Source organism: Tamandua tetradactyla, chromosome 3 (assembly GCF_023851605.1).
Source record: "Tamandua tetradactyla isolate mTamTet1 chromosome 3, mTamTet1.pri, whole genome shotgun sequence".
In the NCBI taxonomy this organism is placed as follows: domain Eukaryota; kingdom Metazoa; phylum Chordata; class Mammalia; order Pilosa; family Myrmecophagidae; genus Tamandua; species Tamandua tetradactyla.
The window spans coordinates 13,219,426-13,235,999 of NC_135329.1; the positions used below are offsets into that span (position 1 = coordinate 13,219,426).

The 16,574-nt window shown below is 41.7% G+C and overlaps 1 protein-coding gene and 1 non-coding gene across 7 annotated transcripts in view; one reads left to right on the forward strand and one right to left on the reverse strand.

Annotated features, from left to right (window-relative positions):
* Positions 1-4,213: 4,213 nt before the first annotated feature.
* Positions 4,214-4,284, reverse strand: TRNAG-UCC (transfer RNA glycine (anticodon UCC)). The gene has a single exon. It is a non-coding gene; the product is annotated as a tRNA-Gly (tRNA).
* Positions 4,285-8,937: 4,653 nt separating this feature from the next.
* Positions 8,938-16,574, forward strand: part of CLIP4 (CAP-Gly domain containing linker protein family member 4) — an 82,372-nt gene continuing 74,735 nt past the window's right edge. For 3 of the 6 annotated variants that reach the window (XM_077152501.1, XM_077152506.1, XM_077152509.1), the window contains exon 1: positions 10,340-10,601. The gene's annotated coding sequence lies outside the window, so the exon portion shown is untranslated. Of the gene's footprint in view, positions 9,078-10,336; positions 10,602-16,574 lie in introns of those variants that run through there. The other 3 variants (XM_077152505.1, XM_077152502.1, XM_077152510.1) reach the window with 3 other exon arrangements.

Genomic DNA, 16,574 nt, shown 5'->3' on the forward strand with positions numbered 1-16,574 from the left:
TTCCCATTTTGGGGTCCATGAATTTGAGTTGTTTAAATGATCTATCCAGACAGGTTGAGTTAGATTATGTGTTACAGGGAATTTAGATTTTGGACAAAATAAACCTCTCTTCCTTTGGTGAGTGAGGATTTATTTTTATTATTCTGTTTAGGATTTGTTGTGCTTTGTGCATATAAGGAATTATATCTTTCATTAATTTTGAATTTTTTCTTTTCAATTAGTGCCTCTCTGTTGTTTATTCCTTTCTATAACTACTACTAGATATTTGTTGTAATAGTGATTCTATCCTCCATATCTCTTAATCTCTTATAACTTCAGTTTCTTCATTTATCTGTTTTACATTCCAAATGACTCCTAGAATGTTTTTTCTTTTAAAAATTCTTTTTGGTGTGTCTAAGTATTTTTTTTATTTCAGTGACTATATATCCCATTAAAAAAGTCTTATTATTTTTATATTGGTTAAATTTTCATGTATCTCAATTTTAAAAATACTTAATTTGTAGTTTTTTTTGATTGTTTCATTATCCCAGGTTCTGGGGATCTCTGTTAACTAATGACTATGGTAAATTATTTCCTCATTGTATTTTTTTATTGTGAAAAATGACATATATACAAAAACAATCAATTTCCAAGTATATTATAACAAGTAGTTATACAACAGATTTTAAAGTTTGGTATGGGTTACAGTTCCATGATTTTTCATTTTTTTCTTCTTGCTTTTTCAAGACACTGGAGACCAAAAGAAATACCAATATTTTAATTCAGCAGTCATATTCATTTGTTAAATCCTATCTTCTCTATTATATTCTTCCTTCCCTTTTTTTTCTTTTTTGTGAGAAATAAATATATACAAAAAAAAGCAATAAATTTCAAAGTACATCCCAACAATTAGTTGTAGAATAGATTTCAGAGTTTGGTATGGGTTACAATTCCATAATTTTAGGTTTTTATTTCTAGTTGCTCTAAGGCAATAGAGACTAAAAGAAATATTAATATATTGATTCAGCACTCTTACTCATTTGTTAAATCCTAACTTCTCTGTATAACTCCACCATCACCTTTGTTCTTTCTCCCACTCTTTAGGGTATTTGGGCTATGTCCATTCTAATTTTTTCCTTTGGAAGGGAATGTTGACAACATGGGATAAGGGGATGGAAATAGTTGATGTTATGGAGAGACTGGGTCCTCTGCATTTCGGGACTTATCTAGTCCAGGGACCCATCTGGAGGTTGTATCACCCTAGTGCATGGGATCTTTGTAGAATCTCATACAATGCTAGTTATACGAGATATATATATATATATATCTCAGGATTGGCAGGAACGGTTTTGGTTGAGGTTTGGCAAGTTATGATGGGAGCAATGGCTAACTGAAACCTCATGGTTCTGTAAGTTTTGATTATGTGCTCATGATAAGTTGGGGCTTTTTTTTAAATGTGAGATTTCTATATGACTTGCTGCACTAGTGTTTCTTCACAGTGTTTTGTATTTGCTTCTGCCAAGTGCCCCATGTAAACTGTTAGCCCAAGGCCAAATTTTACATTAACTTTTCAGCTGGGAGAGTCCTATAATATATGGGACTGTGCGTTGGAACTTTGAAGTTGAATACACTATAGGGTTGAGGTTTTGAAATCTTTTTTTATTTCTTATGCAGAGTCCTTAGGTAGAGACAAGCTTCCTTGCCATCACCTTGGCCAGAGAAGGACCATTTTCTTTTCCCTGAAGTTTTTGCTGTTGAGCTTCCTGGCTTTATACAGCTCTCCCTGGATGAACTTGGCACTGCATGCAGACTCAAACCCCAGCCCTGCCCCAGTGTGGCCATGAAATCCAAGCACTGACCATTAGGACAAATAACTTCCTGCAGCCCTGGTCCCTTGGCCACTTGGTCTGGCTTGAAGCATTTACTACTTTGACTTCCAGAGCTTTGTTGGTATCTTGGGATAGTTTTCCTCTAGTAAACTCAGCTGTGTATGTATATTTTTAAAATTATGTTTCAAACAACATTTTTTTTTAAATGTATTTTTTAGTATGAGGGTTGCTGGAGCAGGAAACAATCACTTTATTCACATAGTCAACCAACCTATCAGAGGGCCTATTTTGTATTTGGTTCAGGGAGTTACAATAATGAAAAGTCATTGGACTTGCTGTAGGGGAGCTTGTAGGGCTATTGAGGGTCGGGAGGAGAGGAAACAAGAAAGGGAGAAGCTGGACTTGTAATGTACAACCATCATCTAACCTATACTACAAATTCCACAAGATTAATGAACAAAGTAAATAAGCACGGGCAGGGAGATGTTTAATTTCAACTTGGCAGAGGTAATTGCGAATTCTTCCCAAACTGTTAGAACCTGGCTCAGGCATGTGTTAGCTATCAGAAGGACCTGTGGAAAAAACTGTTCTTAAAACTGCAGGACAATTTTGCTAGATCTGTAGGAATATGGTAGGAGAACCTAAGTATTTGACTTTTGACCGGTTGTTTATTTGTGTATTTACTTTTACACATATGCACCCTTTGATATATATAAGGAATGATGGCTGTCAGATGGCTTCTCAGTATAGACTCTTCACTCTTGTCTTTGCTTATGGCTTTGCATGTGTGTGTGGCCAATTTGAGGAAAGACAATGGGTGAAGCTATGATTCATGGTGGAGCATAAGTCACCACTGAGTCTGACATTTTCCCAGGGTTAACAATGCAATCAGAGAGAGAATGTCTTTTCAACACTGTAGACAACTCTGTGCTTGTTTTCCTTATATTTAAATACTGCAAATTTTTCTGAGAGTTCAATGAAATTGCACTTAGATTGAAGAGCAGATGGCAGATAGATTCAGTTCTTCTTTCACATAATGATGGTTTGTCTGTACTGAATGGGAGACGGGACAACAGTCACCATTTATCACCTTATTTCTCACAACTTTTAGAAATATGCTCCATTTACAAATTTAGGATTACTAAAGCAAAGAGAACAAAAGCAAACAACTAAGTATTCCTAAGTATGTTTAAGGGAGACAGATTAAAACATTTGGGCCTTGCGAAAGGAGCATACCTCTGGACTGATTCAATTTCATTTTGGCATTAATACAGAGATCAAGGAGTTGATCTCTGCATAAATTACATTAAATGGACTGCTCAAAACCCACCATGAAAATAAAATCCACCAAGAACTAGCATGCCTCTAACTTTTATACATCCAATGGCCCTTCCCTTTTTGTTTGCTCTCACCTTAAACTGAGAAGGAGGCCACTATAAAGAACTCATTTGTGCAGATGCCCACAATATTAGCTTTTTTGCTTCAGCTTCTTTTGAGATAGAATTGCCATCTCTAATTTAAATATATGGTTTGATAAGTTTTGATAATATGTGTATAGCCATGCAACCATCACCATGAGATAATGAACATTTCCATCACCCCAATAAATTTTCTCTTGCCCCTTGGTGGTACCCCCCTGCAGACTCTCCCCACCCCCCCACCAGGCAACTACTGATCTGCTTTCTGTCACTGAGTTTGCACTGTCTAAAATTTTTTGGAAATGGAATCACACAGTATGCGCTTTTTTGATTAGGCTTCTTTCCCTCGGCATAATTATCTTGAGATTCTTCATGCTAATATGTAAATCACTAGTGCATAGCTTTTTATTGCTGCATAGTAATACCTACATGATTAACTTTTGATGAACAGTTTGAAGTTTCTCCTAAGAGACCTGCCCACGCCCAGGTACTCTAAATAAACGATGAACCGGTCTGTCTACCCCTGAGCTGGCCGCAGCTTTGAAATAGTGCCATTTTATCATGAGAGTTAGAAGTAAATTTGGCCTTCATCATAGACCATACGGTGCAAAATGTTGTGTAGAATTTTTGTAAGAGGATGAAACTGTAAAAATCCCTCTTTCTTTCAGACTAGCCAAAGAGAGACAAAAAAATGAGTTATTCTCAAATATTACTATATCACGGTATCTGGTTCAATTTCCAAATAGTGAATTGGAAAGCTTAGTCACTTGAATTTTATTTCTTTTTCTTGGTGGAAAAAAAAAAACTATCCTGCAGGGTTTTAGATAAGTGTTGGTCTAGGAATTTCACCCATGTAACTGATGGAAGATGGATCATAGAATATAAGCAAACCAATTTAATAAATTTGTGAGAAAATCAATCCTAATATAGATGCAGGGCTTTGTGAGAACTATTTATTTAGCTATGTCCTTTTTTTGGGGGGGGGGGTGCATGGTCCAGGAATCGAACCTGGGTCTCCCGCATGGAAGGCGAGCATTCTACCACTGAACCACCCGTGCACCCTTAGCTACATCTTTTAAAAACATCATATATATTTTAAAATTTATTAGATTGATTGTAGGTTTACAGAAAAATCCTGCAGAGAATACCGAGTTCCTATGTACCCTCTCTATTATTAACCCTTGCATTAGTGGGGTACTTTGTTACAATTGATGAAAGAATATTACAACAATTGAACGACTAACTATATATGCTGTGTTAAAATTTAGAAAATATGGATGAGTGCAAAAGAAAATAAAAAAGAATCACATCGTGCATTATTTTATAGCATTTCAGATGGCTCCACAGTATTCCTTAGAGTAGAGGAAAGATAGCTTCTTTTGTCACATTCTTATCATTGGACATTTAGATGTATTTCAACGATAAATAATTCTGAAATATCCTGGTAGGTAAACCTTTGCCCACATTTGTGATTACTTTCTCAGCATAAGTTCTGGGGTATAGAATTGCTGAGCCAAAGAATATAAACATCTTTAAAAACTAAAAGAAACTTTAATTTAAGAACACTTTCAGATTTACAGAAAAATTGCTAACAAAGCACAGATTTCCTACCAACCTCTTTCCCCCCACTAGCCCCCATGAACAGCTTACATTCATATAGTACATGCGTTACAATTAATGAGCCAATATTCACACATTATGATGAACTGAAGGTTATGGTTTATTCAGATTGTCTCTGTTTTTACCTTGAGTCCTTTTTGTCTAACGTCCTAATTCCATATTACGGTTTGTCATCCTGTTTCTCGAAGCTCCTTTTGGCTATGACGGTTTCTCAGACTTCTCTTTTTTTTGATGACCTGTCCAGTTTTGAGGGGCACTGGTCAAGTAGTTTTGTAGGCTGTCCTACTGGAATTTTCCTGCTGTGTATGATTAAATTTGAGATATGGGTTTTGCGGAGGAAAATCATGGAGATCAAGTGCCATTTTCACGACATCAGATCAAGAGCACATACTTTAAGATTTATGGCTTTGTACTGACCTTGGCCACCTGGTTGAGGTCGTGTCTGTCAGGTTTCTCAGCTGTAAAGTTCCTCCCCTCCCATGCTGTGCACTCCGGAGGGAGGCAGCTCTACACAGCCCACGCTGAAGGAGTGGGGATTATGCTTCCCTGGATGTAAACATTTTCAAGGCTTTTGCTGCAAATTGTGAAATTATTCTCCAGAAGGATCACATCAGCTTTCACTGGTAGTGTGAAAACATCCACTCCCTTGCAAGCTTGCCTATGTTGGATACTATGCTTTAAACAGGGAATCTCTGCTGTTTGGAAAGAGGGCCAATGGCATCTCATTTTAATTTCCATTTACTGGTTCATTAGCAAGACTGGATAGTTAACAATTTTTACATTTTGTTGGCCACTTGCATATTTTCTTTCAGGGATTATCGACACGTGAACTGCTTGTTTGAAAAGTTTGGGTGTTTGCCAGCATTTTATTAATTTTCAGAGGTTTTTCTGTAATGAGGAGTTTAACATTTTATCTGGTTATATGTGTTGCTACTGTTTTCTTTTTGCCTTTTAATTGTGTTTACGATATTTTGGGGGGAGAAGTTTTTGCTTTTATGTATACAACTTCACCAATCATTTTCTTTGTAATTCCTACCTTTGCTGTCATGTTTAGAAAGGCTAACCTTATACTTTGTATAATACCTTGATAAATGTACATCCCAAAAGGTATTTGTTTTAAAAGTCGAATTCCCATGAAACTGGAGGACATATTTTGGCAAGGATTAAGTTTTGTCTCTGAAACAGGAATCAAGTGGATACATTCCTAGATGATCAGCGTAAAGGATGCCTCTCTGAGGGCTTCCAGAACTACTTTCAGTGTTTCAAAGACTCTCAAAATGGAAGTGAACTGGGTGGCATGAGTCTAAGTTATTTTTTTAAACTTTTTAAAAAAAATTGTATAATACAACATATATACAAAGCAAAGAAGGAAAAAAGCAATAGTTTTCAAAGCACTCTTCAACAAGTAGTTATAGGACAGATCCCAGAGTTTGTCACGGGCTACCCTATCATCATCTCTGATTTTTCCGTCTAGCTGCTCCACAACATTGGAAGCTAGGAGTATATATATGTTTTTGTCATCACTTTTTTCTTTTTGTGAAAAATAGCATATATACAAAAAAGCAATACATTTCAAAGCACAGCACAATTAGTTATAGACCAGATTTCAGAGTTTGATATGGGTTACAATTCCACAATTTAAGGTTTTTACTTCTAGCTGCTCTAAGATACTGGAGACTAAAAGAAATACCAACATAATGATTTAGCAATCATACTTGTTTGTTAAACCCGACCTTCTTTGTACAACTCCACCATCACCTTCGATCTTTCTATTGCTCTCTTGAGGGGTATTTGGGCTGTGCCCATTCTAACTTTTGCATGTTGGAAGAGTTGTTGATAATAAAGGGTCAGGAGATGGAACTAGCTGATGTTCTGGAAAGGCTGGCCCCTTTAGTTTCAGGTACAAGTTATTTTGGGTCATGAAATGGCAAGCTAATGGGATTTCCTGAGAAGGTGACTGAGAAATGCATGAGCTCTTAAATGAAATGAGGGTTAGAGCGTATGAAGCGAGGAGATGAGAATGAAGAAAAGAGACTCAGTTTCCAGCACCCTTCCGTAACTGACAAACCAAACAGGAGTCTGAGGGGGAGCGGTGGTGGTGGGGCCAGAAGCATGTCTCTCCACCGGTACCTGTTTCTCAAAAGTATTTTTAGAACAATCTGTTTTGGATTTTCTTCTGAGCCAATTTCGGTGGTGAAGTAATTTAGTCTAATCATTGTTGGTTGTGGCTCACAAGGTAATGGGGTAAGTGGTAATCAGCCCGGCTCCGGGGGCAGGAGGGTGCGTGGGCTGCGAACGGGTTGTCTTCTCCCTCCTTCCATGGCCAGCTCTCTCCAGGGCCTGAGCAGCTCAGCGAGGAGCCCGAGACAAAGTCCACCAATGCCTGACTTGTCAATTCAAAGGCTCCACCCAAGTATGAGACAGAAAAGGTCTGTAAGGAGTTGGGAACAGACAGGACAGTTGCCCACTTCCTCCATTCTAGTTAAAAGATACCCTCCGAGCAGGCGGTAGGGAAGAGGTGTGGAGAAGCCACAGGGTTGTCTGTGAGTGTGGGGGCTCTCTGTGGCTGTCTCCCCACCCACCGTCTTGTCTGGGGGTCCTGATGGGGTCTGGGGGTGCTTGGACCCCTCTGCCTGAGCCATAGTTGAGGCTGGAGAGAGATGGTGGGCTGGCAAGCGTGGGGAGAAATGCCTGGCGGCAGCCGGATGGATGAGGCAGAGTGGACATGGGTCTGTGGCTGGTCCAGGTGCAGAAGGGTGGGGGACCACAGGCCCATCTCCACAGGCCAGGGGGAGCCAGGGGGCTGCTGTGCCCAAAGGCTGCCGGGCAGAGAGAGGGGCTTGCCGGCGGGTTCCCCAGAAGGAAGGGGCCGGCCCCCTCAGGCCCAGCGAGGCCCAAGCTGGGCTGCTTTTTCTCGGTGGGCAGGACTTCTGGGCACACCCCTCATGCTCCCACGGACCACCCAGACCAGCTTTCAGGGGAGCACCTGACGCTGCTATGCCCAGAGCCCGACAGGACAATTTAAGACCTTGGATAAGCCCTTGTAAACTGAGATTTTATTCCAAGGAAGGGGGCGGGCAGGGAGGGGATAGAGGGAGGTTTAAACCCAACTGTGACTGAATTGACTAAGAAATGACTGAACTTGAATGACTTTATCTGAAAGTGACTAAAGTTTCTCTGCTTTGAGGCAGAAGGGAGACTCAGGGCAGAAATTATGCTCAATAATTATGCTCAAATCAAAGGCTATGAGATTCATACTGGCCATAGGGATTACAGGCAGCCAGGTATCAGTAAAATCTCAAGACCAAAAAGTCATTTTTCCAAGTTATTACCTGATCTGTGGCTGCAGCTCCAAAGGTTGACACAATGTCTTATCATCAGAAATCATGATGAAACCCATTTCTGTCCCAAATGCTCTCTTTGAATCAGAAGGAGCCTCTATGCATCATGACATGTAGGTGCATTAGAGGCGTTCCCAGGAAGCCCACCCAGGTTATAACCCTATGGCCCAAAGCGGGAAGCTGTGAAGTTGCAGGTTGTGTGCTGGATGGCTTCCGTTTGCCCCCTGCAGACCCCTGGCTCTGCACCCTGTTCGGCAAGTCAGCACTCAGCACGAGCACTCCTGCGTCCTGGAGAGGCATCGGCAGGAGGTGGGAGAAGGGTGAACCAGGTCATTTCCTCCTCCTTGCTGCCAGCTCCCCAGGTGCCAGCCCTTTCGGGAAACACCACCGCTCCCATGTAGGTGCTTTCTGAGTTCCAGCCCCCCCATCCACCCCCTCTCCCTGTAGGCTGGGGTGTCATCTGCTGCTCATTCTTCCCAGGGGTACTGCCCCATCCCTGGTGGGTTTCCTTAACTTTGCCCACACTTTGAAGACCGTCCCTTTTGAAGTCCTTTTCAATTTACCCTTTTGAGTCGGCCACGATGTCCCGCCAAAAACCCTGGCTGCTGCTTGGCACAGCTATGGACAGCCATGTGCGCTCGGCAGGGAGGCCGTGGAGCCAGTTGTGCTGTCACCGGTCATGCTGTCACCGGTGACACAAAGCTGGTTTCCCTTGACAGCCAAGCCAGTGGCCCTGATTTCACAGGCAACTGGCTCTCTTTGGTGCAAGTTCCAGAGTCTTTGGACATGGTTGTGGATGTACTTTGGGTTCTTTCAACTCTTCAGGATCTTCATTATGTATGGTAAATTGGTGGGAAAAGGATAATCAATAGACGATTCTGGACTACAGCGTGAGTAATAAACTCTTTCAGGCTAGGGATTTTTCGGGGGGGGGGATGGGGGTAGACAATTCATATTCAAATTGGAACAGGAAAAGGAGAAGTTCCTATGCTGCCTCATCTAAAAAAGAAAAAGGCATTCGACACACCCAGCTTCCATCCTGCCAGTGTTATTCAATAAAAACTGTGATCCTTCTGGCCCCTTCCCAGTGGCTCCCTGCTTGAAGAAAGTCCCAGAAGCTGTAACTCCCCCTCGCCCCGATATACGTGACAGAGGGATGATGCCTCAAATTTCTTCAATGTTCCGTGTGCCATTAACAAGGCATTTTTAAATTTTTATAAAGATTTTTTTTTCGATAACTGGCATTTTTTTTTTCTTGGAGGGGGAGACAAGGAAGCATCCTCTTAGAAATTGCATAGTGGCTGTTGGGTCGAAAAAGCTTGTAATACATTGAGAGCTAGAGCTGTGCCCCGTGGTTTGTGTGGAGACTAGAAAAATCCGACTCCATATAATTTTTAGCTAACTTGAATGCAGTTAGACTTTCTCTCTTGGTAAAGCCTCGCTCCAAATCAACAGCTCTAGGTCTGGCAGTGAGTGCAGTTCTTTCCTTGAGCACGAGGTGATTTCTAATCTGTTTGCAGAAGAGAGAAACCCAACAAAAATCCAGCAGTTCCTGTGGCCTCGCTCCCTTCCTGACAGTGCACCCAAGGGCACGGTTTCAAACCACACAGGAGCCTCCTGTCGCTCATTAGTCAGAGAAACTTCTGCAATTTAGGCCACGATGGGAGTTGTCTCGTCCTCCAAAGCTGAGCCTCTGGTAGCAACCACTCCCAGTGGCCGAAGGTGCTCAGTGACCGCAGGCGGGCGGCTACCCACCCCCGGGCTTACCATTTGGGATTCCATGACACGAATCATGGAAATTTTCCGTGACAGGAAGCCTAACGCCTGACAGGTATATTACCCAGTCCTGGAACCAGTCTTTTCTTCGTCCACCTGAAGAAACTGGACAGAAGTTCAGAAGAGCTGATGTGGAAGAATCCTGGACTGGAATTCAGCATGGCTGAGGTCCTTTAACTCCTTGACAGTCACCTTGGGAGAGTCTCTTAAGCTTCCTGGGTGTCTTCCTTGTCTGTAAGGTATAGGACTAGGCACCCTTAAAGTTTCTCCTCTCTCTGCCATAGCTGCCGGCCGTCTCAGAGGTGGGTTAAGGTTCATAAATAGTCTCTGGCCCTTTAAATCTGGTATCCATAGCACCAGGGGCAAGGCCATTATTACTCGTTAGTGGCCTCTGGGGACAGCTGGAAGCTCAAAGGACTGCGGGGGAGAGGAAGGGAGGCAGCCAAAGCCTGCCATTGCCACCTGGGCTTTCTGTCGTGGGGATCTGCCCATGGGCCCAAAGGGGGCCGATTTGACAACACCGATTTCCGCCAGCTCAGAACCCACACCGAGTAATTTGTGCTTCTGCTGAGGAAGACTCCTGAGGGACTGAAGACACTACTTCTGGGTGACACTGAGAAGCCAGTCACATGAGTGGGGTAAGTGTCACTGTAAAATGGCTCTCCTGCCCACCCACGCCTCCGACAAAACCTGGTTTCTGCTGAAACAGTGGCAGGCAGGCCGGACAAAGCCGAGCAGCATTGCAGACAAATGAGCATGCACTTCAGTAATTGGACATATGCTGTGAAACAGTTAAGACGTATTTTACAAAAATGTATCCTTTCCTGCATAATAGCATAATCAAAGAGTCAGTTCAGTGCTGCAAGCCTGGATGGAGTATTAAGAACGCTTTCTAGTCTACTTTTTAAAAGCTTCTTTGCCCTTTTTCTCCTTCTGGCTCTTGAAAGAGAAGAAATCAGGAGAAAGACATTAAATTAAATTTTAAATTTGATACAGTGAGTAGGTATTGAATGCTTTCAGGTACAAAAAGAAATGTTCCTTGCCCTCGTGGGGATTATGGCCTCACTGGGAAAACAGGGCAAGATATCTCCATAGGAGCAACTAATATAAAGGAAGATATGGTTGGGTTTCAAAATGTGTCCTCCCTTGGGGAAGGGGGGACATCAGCGTGGTGTGGAGTACTTGGGAGCTCCCTTGGAGCAGGTGAGATGTAGGTGGGCAGTAGGATTTGGACAGGCAGAAGAAGGAATGACATGCAAGAGGACACAGAAGGGGGCATGTCGAAGTCTTTATCACATAGGGCAGAGGTGGGAGGTGAGCTTGAAGAGCAGAAAGGATGGATGTCCTGCATGCCAGAATCAGAGTCGAAGAGAGCTGAGTGTCTAAGAGATCCTTTGCATCTGGTTCCTTTAGGGCCATTGGTTTTGGGTTTCACATGTATCTTTGTTTTTTTTAATTAAAGACTATTCTAGTAACATATATATATGTTACTGAAAGTTCCCCTTTTATCTATGTTCAAATAAATAATTCAGCACTGTTAATTACATTCACAATGTTGTGCTACCATAACCACCATTTACAACCGAAAGTGTCCTACCATCCAAAATAGAAACTCTGTATTGGAGTCACATATATCTTTAAGGCAGGTATTCTGAACCATTTGCTTCTTTGAATCAGAATTAAAGGCTCATGCTAGGGAATGTTTCTAAAGAGCAGCATTGCCCTTCGGAGGGGAAACTCCCAACAGGGGCCACAGTTTTTCACTTGCTGCAAGAATGGAATTCTGCGGACGCATGGCAGGGATCCAGCCATCAGCTTGGGAGCTAAAACTTGGGACTGTAGACTGCAGGAGAGTTGCTCTGAGTGCAGCCCCCTGGCTGGCTGTGCTGAACTCTCTTTGGGGAGCTTTGCCCCATTGCTGGTGGGGCACGAGAACCCCGTGGAGTAGCTCAGGATGGAAGAAACTAATCCTGTCGCTTTAATCTCCTTTCACAGCCAGGGGACTTTCAAGGAGGGTATTAAATGCCCTATTTTTTTTTTTTTTGTCTGGTCTTAGTTAACCTACCTCGAGAGGCCTCTGTAAATCTACATGGGATTGCTTATTCAGGCCAGCAAGAAGAACCCTGCAGGGACTCGAGCCAGTGTGCAGAGGGAAGGGACACGTTCATTTTCAAATTGTGGTCACTTCCTTCCCCCACAGACCTTACTTTCCTTCATGCTATCTCTGTATTCTCCCCTTTCCTTCCTACTCCAACCAGCACCCCCGCTCCCAGGCCCCCTCCCTGGAGTTTATGGACGGCCACGGACTCAGTCTCTCCAGCCGTGGTCCCTCTCGCAGTGACTTGGACCCAAAGCACTGGCCCCTCTTGGATCCATTCTTTTCCTTCATGGGGTCCCTAGACTCTTTCTCCGAAGCATCGCTTCCTTTTGATTCCCACCTTTTCCCAGGACTCCAGCATCTCACCTCTGACTCTCCTGTGTATTTTGCATCAAATCTGGACTCGTTGACCTGAATCTTGAGGTTCCCTCTCAAAACTTGCAACAATGCTGTCTCAGGCACTGCTGCCTCCTTTGCTCCACAGCTGCTAAGTTTGTCTGTCTGTCTTCACTTTTTCTTCCCCTTTACTTCAAAGGAGAATTCAAATTCTGCCTCCTCTAGGTAGGGTTTCTGTATTTAGCAAATAAAAATACTGGATTCCTAGTTTAATTTAAATTTTAGGTAAAACAAATACTTTTTCAAAATATGGAACTTATTTATACTAAAAATAGTTACAATTTATCTGAAATCCAAATTTAATTGAGCATCTTATAGTTTCTCTATCAAGCTTAACACCATGGAGTACCTTTTCTTAATGATACAATTCTTACTGATCATTTTTCCTGAGTTCCTGAAACACCCAATTCAGTCCTTCATTATGTGCTATCTTTTTCTTATTAATTACATGTACAGCATTAACAACTTATTGAGGAATTATTGAGTAAGGTGCTGTGCTAATACTTTGCATAAAATAGCTCATTGAATTCTTACAAGAAATAGGTGATAAAGTAGGTAAAACTATGATGCTCTTTACACACAATGAAGCTGAGTCATTGAGTGGGTAAGTTATTTTATTTGCTTGAGGTCCCAAAGCTAATTAAGAACTTGAACTTGGATCAACATTCTGATTTGCCTGGCACTGTTTTGGTTTAAAACAGACAGTCCCACATCTCGAGAACCCCCTCCCCCCACCCCACCTTGGGCAAAGCCCTGTGTATCTGACTTTAAATCCTGGAACTCTATCCTTCTTTCCATTTGTGAGTTTTAATTTTCTCTTTTGGGTTATGAAGTCCCTAAAGACAGGGGCTATAGCTGATTTTATTTCCTGATCCTAAGAATTCCTTAGTAAGTGCCTCATAAATGAGGACTAAGGGCTGTTCCCCAGAGGCCACACCTCTCTTCTTGAGCCGCTTTAGATTACAGGAGCTAAAATCCGTGGGGAGCTTGGGGGTGGCCAATATGCGATGCAGCTGGGATCTGAGCATGGCCAGTGGCCTTTGTAATAGGGGCACACACGTTCCTATAACGTCGCTGGCCATTGCTTGCAAAGACCCTAGGTCATTGTTGCTGGAGACACAGCTTCCTGGTAGGTGTGTGGTGGTGTCTCAATTGACAAAATAGTGACTTGAGAGTCTCACTGTTGTGAAGGGTGAGTTCGTTGCTGGGGCACCCAGAGTTGCAGAGGTGCCTGGGCAGGCAGCAAGCTCGTCAGCACCTGGCTGGCGGGGACAGCACCCCGGGGAGCAGTGTGGCTGCTGTTTGCTGGCTGGGATTGTGCATTTGTGGAAGGGGCACATGTCCAGGAGATTATATTATTGCTGTTATTATATAACCAAGTGACAAAGACAATGACTGTGTAGGCATTGCCTTCAGGCTGCAAAGTGGCTCATGAGGGGTGATGGGGAAGGCAGAGACGGTGGATTTCCATCAATCCAGGGCACCTCTATGATTTGTCTCCACTTCATTTCAAATGTGGGTCATCCAGTGCACATTAAATATAAAGGTTAAACTGTGTGTGGAAGAAATGTTTGTAAAAATCATTTGCTATTTTAAGAAAAATCTAGTGAAGTTGAATTGATAAAGGCTAAAAATCTCAGGGCAACTTCATTCTTTTTGGCAATTTTATTTAAAAATAAATTTTTTCACACAAAATTTATTAGAATAGTGGTTTTGAAAAGTCTAGCATCCAATGAGAACTACCATATATAACATTACAGCTGAAAATGTTTCTCCAAAATGTCAGTCAAATAATAGAATGGAGCCATTAAATCTTACATATGCATGAAAACATTAATGCTTTTGACATACAATGCAATAGAAGGGGACCACATAGATTAAAAATTAAGGACTTCTCACATACATTAAAACACCATTTATTTTAGTCCAGTCAAATATCAGAATTGTATTTAAAATTTCATGTAGTGCAATCAAAAGGTTCCGTGCACTATGGTAACTTTTCAGAAACCTACAACCTCCAGATGGAACCCTGAACCAAATAAATCCTGAAATCTAGAGGGGCCAGCCTTTTCAGAACATCAGCTAGTTCCATCTCCCTACCTTTTATTATTGACAACTTTTCCAACATGCAAAAGGTAGAATGGACATAGACCAAATACCCCTAAAAGGAGGAATAGAAAAATCAAAGGTGATGGTGGAGTTATACAGAGAAGGTGGAGTTTAACAAACAGATACGATTAATGAATCATTATATTGATATTTCTTTTAGTCTCCAATATCTTAGAACATCTAGAAGTAAAAACCTAAAATTGTGGAATTGTAATCCATACCAAACTCTGAAATCTGGTCTACAACTAATTGTTGTGTTGTGTATTAAAATTTATTGCTTTTTTGGATATTTGTTATTTTTCACATAAAAGAAAAAAAGTGATTATAAAAAATAAATATTCCTTCTAGCTTCCAACGTTCTGGAGCAGCTAGAAGGAAAAATCTGAGATGATGGTAAGGTAGCCCATGACAAATTCTGGGATCCATCCTATAACTACTTGTTGAAGAGTGCTTTGAACATTATTGCTTTTTTCTTTCTTTGCTTTGTGTATATGTTATATTACACGCAAAAAAAGTTAAAAAAACTTTAATGTAGGATAATCGAACGAAAAAACTTAATTTGTGATCCTAAGTGCTCTACTACATAAATATTGATCATAGCAAGGAACAAAATGTTCAAATCACAGAGTACAAAAAAAAAATCTGTAAATAAATACAAACTATAGTAGAAGAGAAATATTAAATTATAAAACAGTATATTGATTGAAATGAGGTCCAGAAGAGTAAAGAAGGTTCCTGTTTTGCTGCATGACACTTTAACCTCTAGAAATCTGAAAAAGGCAACTTCATTTTTAGCTGCTAAATTTCACTTCAAAATGCTTAAATTCTTTTATATGTTTTTCGTGTTTCAGACTTTAAGAGAACAGAATATACATGGGGCGCAAAGGTTGGGCAGGGGTTCCCGTTTTGTACACTGCTGACAGTTCCCTCTGTCTTTCCCACTTTTGAAATTTTTTCCTCCTCCCCTGGGATAGACTCGGCACCTTTATGAACACAGAAGGCCATTCCCAGTCTAGCCCAAGCCTTCTTTTCCAGTTATCTTCTACCAGGCTCTTTCCATAAGACTCTGTTCCGGCCTGACTCTTTTCTTTCCAACTTCCAAACACACACTGAGCTTTTCTGCCTCCAAGCCTTTCTCTTGCTGAGTGTTGTGGTTAAGTGGGTAAACACCCGATCTAGACTGCTTGAGTTCAGACCCTCATTCTCTACTTCCTGTGTCACCTGGGGCAAGTCGCCTATGCACAGTATGCCTCAATTCCTCCAACTGTAAAACGAAACTAAAAATGGTATTTCTCTTATGTAGGAACAAAGAAATTAATTCATGAAAGTACTTGGAAAACTGCCCAATACTGACCAAGCACTCAAATGCTAACTCCCCACTTACCACAGTTAGACCTCACTACCCTCCCACTTAGCTCAAACCTATGCCCTAAAAAACAAACAAAAAAAACCAACCTATCCCCTGCCAAAGTCTTTCCTGACCTATGCACTCTGCAAATTGACCCTGTTTATTTGGCAGGTGGTTGGGTATCTTTTCTCATGCGCATGTATTAGGACCACAGGCTGCAGTTTTCCTCCAGCCATTTACAGAGTACTCATGTCTGAGTCAGGCCTTGTGCTCATGACAACACTTGGAGGCAGGAATGACTTCTCTCATCTTACAAAGGCGCAAACTGAGGCTCATGCAGGTTAAGGAGCTTGTATGTTGTTACAGAGTTGGTATGAGGAGATTTGGGGGTTTCAATTCAGGCCGATGATTGCAGCCAAGACACACTCTCTCTTCTTCTAGAACACAAGGAGTGACTCTTATACTTTATCGCAGCCTCCATACTAGCCTTCACGCAGGACAAGCTCAGTGTATTTCTGGTGATTTGATGGGCCGGTATATAATTTGGTTGACTTTCTAAGTGTTATTTGGTGCCTAATGGTCATGAACTACCTTGATGATGATAAAGATAGAATTTGAGGAGCCTTAAGAAGACAGGATATAAATACTCCACTTTCAATA